The 12,566-nt window shown below is 35.9% G+C and overlaps 1 pseudogene; it reads left to right on the top strand.

The window, feature by feature from the left end:
• Positions 1 to 1,001: 1,001 nt before the first annotated feature.
• LOC149183917 (pentatricopeptide repeat-containing protein At1g11290, chloroplastic pseudogene) lies at positions 1,002 to 4,525 on the top strand (annotated as a pseudogene).
• The last annotated feature ends 8,041 nt before the right edge of the window (positions 4,526 to 12,566 follow it).

The following is a 12,566-nucleotide window of genomic DNA, read 5'->3' as shown; positions in this document are numbered from 1 at the left end:
AATATATTATATTATGATCTAATTTGATAAGTGGAATTTGATTCTATTGTGGTGTGACATATAAATGGTTTCTATATAAATATATTCCCTAGGTTAGATGAGAGTGCCTGAGTTAACATTTTAGTGCATATAGAAAAGAAAAAAAAGAAAGAAAATTATTTTAACGTCCACGAGGTTAAAGATAGCCTATGGGACATATTGCTTCTTCATCTATTTGACGTAAACCCTTTTTCTATGAAGCCTCACAATAAATGCTCCCAACTTCTGGACAAACCCCTCGCTAAATAGATTATCCCAAGAGCTAGCTGCTAGCATATTTGCATAACTTTCCTTCTTGTCTTTAAGGCCTCACATTCTAAAATGAAATGCTTTTGTGTTTCCACTTTTCCGGATGAACAAAAAATGCATACTCTTTCCTCCCACACTTCTTTTGGCATTTTCTAGCCCTGTTTCACAACGGAGTTGATGAGAATTAGTCCTTAACTGAGCAATAAGAATTTTGGCTCTCCAAGAGATATTGACCTCTATGTATGCTTTTGGTTGATGACTGAGTGGGATTAAACACTTCAATATAGTCCTTTTTCTTACTTCTTAGCTCTTTATCCCAAGTACTTCTATGGAACTTATCCATAACAAAAGCGTTTATCTCTTCGCTATTTATGGGACACGTGTTCAAGCAAATACCTCATTTATTAAACCATTTGTTATTTTGTTGCATCCAAGTCTTTTTTCTGTTGCACAATATGTCATTAAAGACAACCTTAGGCCATCTATCATCTTCCATTTGCTCAATTTTTTTTAAATACCTTATGACCCACACTATAACAATTGCTTCAATAGGAGTATCCCTATTTCACTTAACAAAATAATATAAAAAACTACACTTTTAATTTTGAATTTGTTTGTAACCAAAAGCTTGAAAATGTTTAAAAATTACAATTTAGAGCCTTTAATACCAGAGCAATATTATCTGAATGGTAGAAAAAGTTTTTAATTAAGATGTACATGAGCATTCAGGCAATGTACTCTGTTCATATAATTTAACAAAATTATGTCAACGAAGATGTGGTTTTTATTTAAAATGAAAATCCGAGCACCAGGCAAGATGCTCACTACATTGATATGAATTCTAACTCCTCCACAAACAACGCAGAGAATCAGGAATGCTCAGAAACAACTATTGAATAACAAAACATGTTTTCTTATTTGTAGAAATGAGCATATGTGATAGTCTTATTCTCTGGTACAGTCTGGGTTTAATTAATTGGCAGGATCCAGATTGTGCAGATTCACATTTAAACGAACTCTTAAACTCGTGGTTGCCAAATTCGCGTGAAGAATGATGATATGGTAGATCACATTTCCTTGTGGGATGGATTTGTCCCCATTTTCCCCTTCTTCTCTATCTGTATCTGCGTCTCTAAATGAAACTGCTTTCTATGTACATAACAATCACACACATCTGCATCAACCCTTAGTTCTGCCTAATAGATCTTACCAATTTTATTTCAATGTCCGTTGTCCTATACCCACCTCCACTGTTCTTGCAGCGACAGGTAAACAGCCGCGGAGAAATAAATTGAAGAGGAAGAGAGAAGTTTCAGCAAGCGCAATCGCATATGGCAATCAAAACCAAATCCCTCAAAACAATACACACGAAAAACGAAATGTTTTCTTATGGAAAGACATGATCAGAGATTCTGTGAGGAATGGCTTGTACGAGGAAGCGCTGAGGCTCTATTATCAAATGCAACTCTCAGGCGTAGAGCCTGACAGGTTGGTATTTATTGCTCTGATCCATGCATGCCGCGGCTTGTTGGCTCTTGAAACGGGCAGGGAGATTCATCAAGATATCATCGCAAGGGGATTGGAATCGGATGTTTTCTTGGGTTCTGCGCTTGCATTAATGTATGCTAAGTGCGGGAGTTTAGAGAATGCACGCGAAATTTTTGACAGAATGCCCGAACGAAATGTTGTGTCATGGAATGCCATCATTGCTGGTTATTCCCAGAATGGTCTCCCCCATGAAGCCTTGGCGTTCTTCTATGAAATGCAAGTTCAGAGCATAAAACCCAATCCAATTACCATGGTTAGTGTTTTGCCCGCATGTGCAGATTTACTGGCACTGGAGAAGGGTAAGCAGATTCACGGTTATGTAATAAGGAGTGGATTTGAATCTGATGTTGTTGTGGGTAACGGACTTGCGGGAATGTATATCAAATGTGGAAATGTTAACATGGCTCACAAATTGTTTGAAAGAATGCCTCAACGTAATGTTGTGTCATGGACTGCAATCATTGCTGGTTATTCACAGAATGGATGTCCACGTGAAGCCTTGTCAGTATTTTATGAAATGCAAGTCCAAGGTGCTAAAGCCAACCCAGTCACCATTGTTAGTGTTCTGCCTGTGTGTGCCGATTTATTGGCTTTGGAACAAGGTAAGCAGATCCATGGTTATGTAATAAGAAGTGGATTTGAATCTGATATTGTTGTGGGGACTGGTCTTGTAGACATGTATGCCAAATGTGGTTATGTTGACATCGCCCAAAAATTGTTTCAAAGAATGCCTCGCCGGAATGTTGTGTCATGGAATGTAGTCATTGGTGGTTATTCTCAGAATGGTCAACCCCATGAAGCCTTGACATGCTTCAAAGAAATGCAAGTCCAAGGCATAAAACCCAACTCAGTCACCATAATTAGTGTTCTTCCTGCATGTGCTGATTTATTGGCTCTGGAGCAAGGTAAGCAGATCCATGGCTATGTAATAAGAGGTGGACTTGAATGTAATGTTCTCGTGGGAACTTCCCTTGTAGACATGTATGCCAAATGTGGGAATGTCAACACTGCTCTCAAATTGTTTGAAAGAATCCCTCATGGAAATGTTGTGACATGGAATGCATTCATTACTGGCTATTCCCAGAATGGCCACCACCGTGAAGCCTTGGCATACTTCAACCAAATGCAAGTCCAGGGCATAAAATCCAACTCAGTCACCATTCTTAGTGTTCTGAATGCATGTACGAATTTATTAGCTGTTGAACAAGGTAAGCAGATCCATGGTTATGCAATAAGAAGTGGATTTACATCTGATGTTTTTGTTAGCAATGGGCTTGTAGACATGTATGCCAAATGTGGGCATATAGGCATTGCTCAACGAGTGTTTGAAAGAATGTCTAAACGAGACATTGTGTCATGGACTGCAATCATTGCTGGTTATTCCCAGAATGGCCACCCCCATGAAGCCTTGGCATTCTTTCACGAAATGCAAATCCAGGGTATAAAACCTGACTCAATCGCCATGGTTAGTCTTATGCCTGTCTGTGCTGATTTATTGGCTCTGGAACATGGTAAGCAGATCCACAGTTATGTGATCAGAAGTGGATTTGACTCTAATGTTTTTGTGGGAAGTGGGCTTGTGGACATGTATTCCAAATGTGGGCATATAGGCATTGCTCGACAAGTGTTTGACAAGATGTCAAGTCGAAATGTGGTTTCATGGAATGCAATGATTTTGGGATATGGAATTCATGGACATGGTGAAGATGCCCTTGCACTTTTTTCCCAAATGCAACAGACAGACACAATGGCGGATCATATCACCTTTATTGGTGTTTTGACTGCTTGCTCCCATGCAAGGTTAGTAGACGAGGGACGACAATACTTTGAGTGCATGATGTTGGATTATGGCCTTGCACCTGATCTGGATCATTATGCATGCTTGGTTGACCTTCTTGGACGTGCTGGGCATCTGGATGAAGCACATGAAATCATAAAAAATATGCCATTGGAGCCCGATGCAGTAGTGTGGGGGTGCTTGCTTGGAGCGTGCAGAATTCACTGCAATATTGAGCTTGCAGAAGAAGCAGCGAGACACCTTTTTGAGTTAGAACCAAGTGAGGCTGGATATTATGTATTGTTGTCAAATATCTATGCTGAGGCAGGCAGGTGGGAGGATGTCGCAAAGTTGAGGACCATGATGAAAGAGAGGGAAGTGAAGAAGCCACCAGGATGTAGTTTTATTGAGGTAAATAGAGAAGTTCATACATTCCTTGTGGGAGACAGAACCCATCCTCAATCTGAAAAAATTTATGCAATGTTGGAAACCTTGTATGGGCAAATGAAGGAGGCGGGATATGTGCCTAACACAAATCTTGTGCTGCAAGATGTGGAGGAGGAGGTGAAGGAAAACATGCTATGCAGTCATAGTGAGAAGCTGGCCATTGCTTTTGGGATCATCAATACAAGCCCAGGCACCCCCATCAGGATCACAAAGAATCTCCGCGTGTGTAATGACTGCCACAATGCCACTAAGTTCATCTCCAAGATTGTTGGGCGAGAAATTATTGTAAGAGATGCAAACCGTTTCCACCACTTTAATGATGGATTGTGTTCTTGTGGAGATTACTGGTGATGGTAATTGAACCATGTAACAAATATATTTATTTTTTCAAATTAATATATACACACTATTCCTTTGTTTAGAAAAGTATAACATCTCTGGACAAAGAGAGGCATGTGTTTGATATCAGGATAATATCATGCCAATGTTGCAGTTTGCATATATTGGTTAATGTCCGCAACAGTGCATTATATCCCTCTGTTTGGGATGTCTTAAATTTCAGATCTTCATGGCATTGTGATGTTAATGCTACATTCTGCTATTTTGAATTCCAGTTACTCTCTTTGCCTTTAGTCTAATCTAACAACTTATCAAAGTCTGTTATCCCAGTCAGATCATTTAAATTCTATAATGTTTAGCTGAATTTATGTAACAAACCGTTGGAGTTGTGATGTTTAAATAAATCTCAATAGATTAGTTCTGTAGAATATGCTGGCAGAGCATTGTCACCTTGAAATTGTACAAGCCTTTAGCTGTTAGGGTTTATTTTTGGTTGTGCCTTTTCATGACTATGATTTGATGCTATCATCAAAAGACAAAATGTTTTTGCCAAATAGCCATATTGATTGGAGTCTCTTTGATAGTTTGCTATTATTTAAAATCTCCGGTGCTAGGAACTTTTTCTCAGTGATAGGTTGATATAGCCTATGACTGTTCTGAAAGAATTTTTTTTGTATTGTGCATCACCATATTAGCTACAAAAGGGTTTCTTTCAAGAACCATGGACCCTTGATCCAAGTACTTATTAGTTTAGATTTGAATTTCCTTCTTTACTTCTTTCAACAACTTCTAAGTTCGATATGAATCCAAGATTTGCTTCCCTATTAGGTATATCTTATACTCATAGTGGATATTTTACACTAGCCATTAAGTCAACAAGTAACCAAAACACCAAGCTCAATATTCTTGGTGTCTGCATCTTAGAAGAGAAGATGCAACGAAACCATGTTTTCATCAATCATTCTAGAATGCTTTGGGCTATTCATTGGTTGCGATCTCCTTCCTTTGCTCTTACTCTAGCACTGTGCTTATAAATCATATCAACATTCTCTAGAAGCTCGGGGACGATGCCATTTGGAAGCTTGATTTAACTTAATGTTCTACTACTCACATTTGCTTGAGAGTCTTTCTGTCTTGATGCTTGGTGAAGCACAAAGAAGCCTTGGTACGACTGTGAATTAAAACACATGCCAACTATTTGTGGAAAAATATTCCTACCATAATTATACATCAAGAATGCATGTTAAAATTCCATAAGCTAGTAGCTATGATGGCAAATGTTGACAGTGATCTCAACTTGGACATGTCAAGTGCTTCATGACACAATGAGACCTTGTTGTTATGTTTTGTTAGAACATTACATGGACACTAAAGGTTTGCATGTCATTCATGGTAAGGGGTGGACACATCACCCTACTGTTTCCATACCTAATTTCCACTTTTTCTCTCGTCTTTTTATCCAATGCCACTTTGATCCCTTGAAAAGCCACTTTACCACGATACGTGATAGAGAGAATAGTGGTATTAGATGGCAGAAAATTCCATGATGAATTAATGAGGGTACAAAGTTGAATTTGAGGAGTTGCCTTCACCGAATGGTTTAGAAGAGGACAGGAAAATGACCATATTGATGATTAAGGGAAGGAAAATTGAGGACCAACTAGAATGGTTTCAGAAGCACTTCTGAGTCCTTTGTTGGTACAGGGGAAATATATACCGATCCCAATCTTGTCAAAGACATCAACCCCATTTAAAACACACCATAACATTGCTGATAACATCATCTAATGAAAGGTATATATGCCCAAAATGACATAATGAATGCCTAATACTTACAAACTAATAGAGCACTGCAGTATTCTTGCAATCTCAATCTCATCATATATGCTCATGAGTAAATGCACATTCTTGCTCTATTACAAGTGTCAAATCATTGCCTATAAGTCAAAGAGTAAAAGGGAATGCTTTCAAAATATGTCCACTATCTTTATATCGAGCAATGCACAATTTTTGTACAACTCCAAAGCTAGATCAAGATGTAGCGTTGTATTTGACATATTATAACCCCCCCAGGTTTTGCGCGTATTTTGCCACGGGAACGTTGAAACACATTTTTGTGTCCATACAATGCGTTTCAGCGTGTTGACTGAGACATGAGGGCCTCAATTTGGTTGGAAACCAAACAAGTTTTTTTAATCATTTAGACATTAATTTAATACAATAAATTGCTTTTAATAATATTTTTTTCAATATTTTTTTGGAGCTTCGAAGACTTTATTTTATTATTATTTATTTTTCTTTAAATTTTATTTTGGGGGAAAAGAAGTCGCCCCTTTCATTTCTCCTCACGCTATTTGAAGTTTGAGCAATGGACAATTGGGCATTGAGCAAGGGTGATTACAGCAAGGGGATTTGTGCGAGGATGACGTTAGCAAGAGAGGATTTTGGACAAATAGGTTGCTACAGCCTTACTGTTGCTGTTTTGTGTTGTTTTGGACAGCTGCACCCATAGTTTTTGGCTATTTTATAGCCTTTTCCCCAGCTACCACCATAGTTTTTGGCTGTTTTGTGACGTTTTTAGACAACTACAACCATCTTTGCTGCTAACTTACTGTATTTTTGTGTTTTTGGATAGCTACAACCATCCTTGTTGTTGTCTTCTGGTGTTTTGGGAGCTACATCCATAGTTTTTCGCTGTTTTGTGGTGCTTTTGGACAGCTAAAATCATCATTGCATTATGTTTTGGGGTGTTTTTTGAGCAGCTTCAACTACAACAAACTTTTTGTGGTAAAAAGATTACACTTTTTAGTTTATTTAGTTTTTAGATTTTCTAAAAATGTATTTCAGATTTTTAAGGGTTTTGAATTTTCCAAGCCTTGGCTCTTAAGGAAATATACAAGTTTTCGAAGCTGGGAGGTGGTGGTGCATGGGAATGGATATGCAACCTGTGTCAGCAACCTTACAAGGGCTCTCACCGAAGATTGAGGGAACATTTTTGATAAGGAAAAGGGAAAGGGTTCTAATGTTTGCTCAATGACAACTGACCCAAAAGAAAGGAGGAAGTATGAGATTGAGCAAGAAGAGGTTGATGGATTTAAGAAAAGACATGACCAACTTGCCAATGCTACTCATCAGGCTCCAAACATTGAGCCAAGAGATTGTGCATGAAGCAAGAAAGAGGAGAGCAACTCAACAACAACATGAACAACTAATATCAAAAACTGTTAGGAACCCATCAATTCAAGAGAGTAGACTAGCTAAAATGATCAATGCTTGGGGGAGAGGAACTGATTCAAGAGTGGCAAGGACCATCTATGCTTGTGGTATCCCTTTCAATGTCGTTTGGTCTCCTTGTTGTTAAAACCTGGTGAGGGAAATTAACACAACTTCTCAAGGGTACAAGAGGTCTAACTATGAAAAGCTCAGAACTGATCTACTCAAAAAGGAGGAAGAACTTCTTGAGGATGTTTTGGGACCTATTCGTGTTTCATGGAGTAGCTCTTGGTTAACATTATCTCAGATGGATGGATAGATACTAGACATAGGCTATTAATCAACATCATTACTAATTCACCAAAAAGAGGTAAAGGCTACTCCATTCTTTGTTGATATCTTAATCAAAGCTATTGAGCAACTAGGACCTGCTAGGGTGGTGCAAGTTATCATGAACAATCCATCGATTTGCAATGTTGCGGGGTTGATTATTGAGAGCAAGTATGATCACGTTTTATGGATTCCTTGCATTGTCAAAAATCTAAATTTGATCTTAGAGGATATTGACAAAGTTCCATGGATTAGGGAACTTATATGCATTAAGCAAGGGAGATGATTGAATTCGTCACTAACCATCACTAGTCTCAAGCAATATTTCGTGAACACTCTAGGTTAGAGTTGTTGAAAGTTGTTGAGACGAGATATGCCTCAAATTTCATCATGTTGGGCAACCTTCTTGAGGTAAAGCAACCATTAGTTTCTATCATGGTGAATCAATTTTGTGTTGAATGGAGACAGGCAAATTTAGAGTGGGGGTCTATGGTGCGCAGATTATGTCTTGATGAGGATTGGTGGAGCTAGATAATTTTTTTGCTCAAGTTCACATCGCCTACATTTGAGCTTCTTCGAAGTGTTGACATAGACAAAGCTTTAATTGAATTTAGGTTTTTGTGATCCATATTATGAAAAGCAAGAAAACTTTTGGTAAAAATCACATCATCAGAGTTTTGTCGATGCGTTTCGAACCATCCAATGTGGTTCATCACCAGGACAAGATGAAGAACCCAATGTGGTTCATCATCAGGACAAGATGAAGAACAAGATCTTGGCATCAAGTTAAATTGATGAAGAGAATTTGTTTTTTAGTTGTTATAATGTAACGGTTAGATTTGACTAAATAAATAATATTTTTATATAAAGAAAACGGTTAGATTTGACTAAATAAATAATATTTTAATATAAAGAAATAATTGTTAGAATATAATTGTTAATATTGAATTAAGAAAAATAATTAATCAAAAGGAAAATTTTAATGAAATGAATATCTAAAAATAAAAATAAAAATAATAATTAGGTCAAACCTAAATAATCAAACAATAAAACAATTAATAAAATCAATATAATAATATAATAAAATAAAAATAATATTTGGGTCAAACTTAAATAATCAAAACAATTAATTCTAAAAACTTAAAAATAAATAAAAATAATAAATGGTCAAACTTAAATAAAAATATTTGGGTCAAACCTAAATAATCAAAACACTAAAATAAAAATAATATTTAGGCCAAACTAATAATCAAAACAATTAATTCTAAAATCTTAAAAGTAATAAATGGTGAGAAATAACAATAATAATAAATTAATTAATTAAATAACTAAATAAATAAATCAATAATGAAAAATAATTACTGTTTATTAGTAGTCAAGATAAAAATACGAATAAATAATATATATCTATATATATATATATATATATATATATATATATATATATATATAGATATTGAAGAAGAAGAAATGGCAGTGATCCAACAACTGCTAATTTTCCAGCCATCGTCTCTATTCAGATTGCTTGGCCTCTTTTCACTCTCCATAACTTCCCTAAACTTACAGTGATGGAAATGATTTATCTTAGCAATGACTCAGACGTCTTCAATGTAGATGTGGTGTTTTGTCTTTTCTGCATGTTTTGCTAACGCTGAGGAGCGAGTCCTCCCATGTTTGATGTCTACCACATGTTCTTGAATCCTCTGATTTATTGACCGACCAGTTTCACCAACGTAGGATGTTCCACATTAACAAGGGATCACATAAACACCTTTCATATTCTTAGGGTCCAACGAGTCTTTACAGATCGTAGGGAACTATGAATAATGTTAAGGGGACTAAAGGTTGAGGGAACCTTGTGCTTTCTTAGGATCCTTGCAATCTTGTCAGTGGTCCCTTGTATAAAAGGAAGGTGTACCCCATAAAACCGATCATTGGGTTCCTTTTTAATCTTGAAACTCTTGCCAGCTTTAAGGAAACCCGTAAGACATTGGAGCTTATTATAACCATTATTTTTGAAAACCTTGAGGAGATAGGGTTTCTCATCTTCAAGATGACTTTCATCAGAAACTCTAAATGCACGAGTGGCTTAAGTGTTGAGAACACCCAACTTTCTTGGGAGAGGTTTATGATTGTATGGATACAATGGTTGAGAAAACTATTTATTGCACAAGAATCTCTTTAGCTTCTATGTGTTGATACCCATTTTGGAGATATAATGAAGAAAATCCTAGTTGAGAGATGGAACTAAACTAACACTCCATTGCACACTTTTAACACATGCCCTAAACCCGAGATTTTATTACGAAGACATTACTACTGAAAACAATGGGAAAAAAAAAGGTGCCACATAAGGATAGGGAAGTGGAAAATGGAGTGAAAAGAGCTTTGATGAAAATATTTCCAACTTATCTACATAGGGAGGTGAAGGAAAATATGCTAGTTTTGCTGCTAATTTGGATGAGTATTCAGATATTTTAGCTTTAGAAGAGAGGAGCACCATGGGTACAATTAGATGGTGGATTTGTCATAGAGCAAGTGGTGTATATCTGCAAAGCATTTCCATTCATATTCTATCATGAGTGACACACTCTTCATTAGTAGAAAGAAATTGAAACACCTATGGTTTTATTCATTTAGTGATGCACAATAAGTTGAGTTCACAGAAGGCTAGGGATCTTGTTTATACAATCCAAACTTGGTCTCACATCTCGTAGCGCTTCAAAGTAGAGTAGTGGGTCTTATAAATATGGGATGTAGATCTTGAATGCCTTGACTTGGACATCTCTCTTTCTGCATTAAATATTAATGAACTTAGAAGTAGAATTGGAAATACTTCTACAAATATTCCACATTCCATTGTTGAATTTGCGCCTTCTTCTATTTTCCATGATGAATATGAAGAAAATGATGATGGCTATTAGCCTTGGCCCTTTAAGCTTTACTAACTTCTATTTACATTGTTCATACATGTAGCATTGTAGCCTTTAAGGCCTACATATAGAGAATAATTTTGGATATATAGCCTCATTTATAAATAATAAAGGTTGTCTTTGGAGTTTATTTTTTGCATTATGTCACTTGTATGATGTATCACTCATCCAATTTATTTTATGTTTCTCATTTAAATGTTCTAACTTTGGCACATGCACATTTATTCTTGAATCTTGAATCATATATGTATTCTAAATTATAATGTTAAAAACTAGAACTTGAATGCTCTCTCTCTCTCTCTCTCTCTCTCTCTCTCTCTCTCTCTATATATATATATATATATCACGTTTCCTATTTCCTAATTATTTTGGGGTCACGTTTCCAATGTGTTCCCGTTTCCCCATAGCGTGCAACTTAGTAAAAAAATATACACTTTGAGTTCCATAAGACTTGAGATAGTATAATACTATATTTTTTTACACATGTAAGGATATCTAAGTTATTTTGAGCTAGTTGTTATCATGTCATGCTTATTAATATAAATGTGTGATCACTGCATAGATTTCATCCAAACCAAAATCAATTCAAATGTTTTGTAGATATCAATGCTTCTAAATATTATGTTGGATGTCATTGCATTAACAAACACTACACCCATGAAATCATGGTACAATATGTTAAACTCATTATCTTGAGGTAAACTATATAAAATTCCCACATAATCTAAATGTTCTGAGTTTTCAACTTTTTCTAGGCACATTTTAACAACCATTTTTTCCCAAAATATGGCCAAAAATTTAGAAGGATTGCTGGAATTGCAGCATTCAGTTATTGAGATAACACAATTTGAGGGCTCTACAAGTATTTTATGGTGCTATGCATTTAAAATGAAATTTAAGCAATATAAAATTGCCATTTTACCAACAATTGCATAACCAAATTTTAATATTGGCTATGAGAAAAAATGCTTAAACTTGTCCTAAAATTTCATCAAAAGGAAGATTATAGTACTTGTTTGTATAAGTGAGTGATTCTTAAATTATGATTGTTATGGGAAATTTGGATTGCAAACCTAATGGTGCACTTATCACGATAATATAAGAGTTATTGCGATAATATCACCAAAACCAACCTCGACAATAATATCAACAATAATTATCGCGATAATTTTCCCTTGTTAGGATATTTAGACGCTTAGTAGTTAGTAAAGTTTAACTTGGTCTAATGTCTCTATTAGGTAAAAGTGTGTTTTTTAGTGAGTTTATTTACTATGCATTAGTCACATTGTAATTTGATGGTGATGATATGTTCTAGACATAAAGTGATTTGATGGCTCATATTCTCCTTAATACTAATGGCTTTGATCTGTGGCTTAACACCGTATTGGTCCATGATCCCTATTTAAAGAGCATGGAGGGTCATGGCCAATGATCAATTGTGAGAAGTATCTTAAGTAAAATATTTTTTTTGCATTAATAAAATTGTCTCAAGTGGCTGCATTGGTTGAGGTTGTGCATTGTTTCCCTCTCAAAGGGTTTTAACCACGTAAAAATACTGGTGTTTTGATCTTTGATTTGGTTGTGTGAGCGGCTATTGAATGTGTTTGTCCTATATAGAATACCATGTTTACCCAAACATGGTATTGGAGACTGTTTGAATAAACGTTCTCGTTGGTGATTGAGATCTTAAA

This window comes from Pinus tabuliformis, chromosome 3_2 (assembly GCF_031772625.1).
Source record: "Pinus tabuliformis cultivar Carrire ecotype Pingquan chromosome 3_2, CPIR1, whole genome shotgun sequence".
Classification (NCBI taxonomy): Eukaryota; Viridiplantae; Streptophyta; class Pinopsida; order Pinales; family Pinaceae; genus Pinus; species Pinus tabuliformis.
This window is presented reverse-complemented; position numbering and strand designations above follow the sequence as displayed.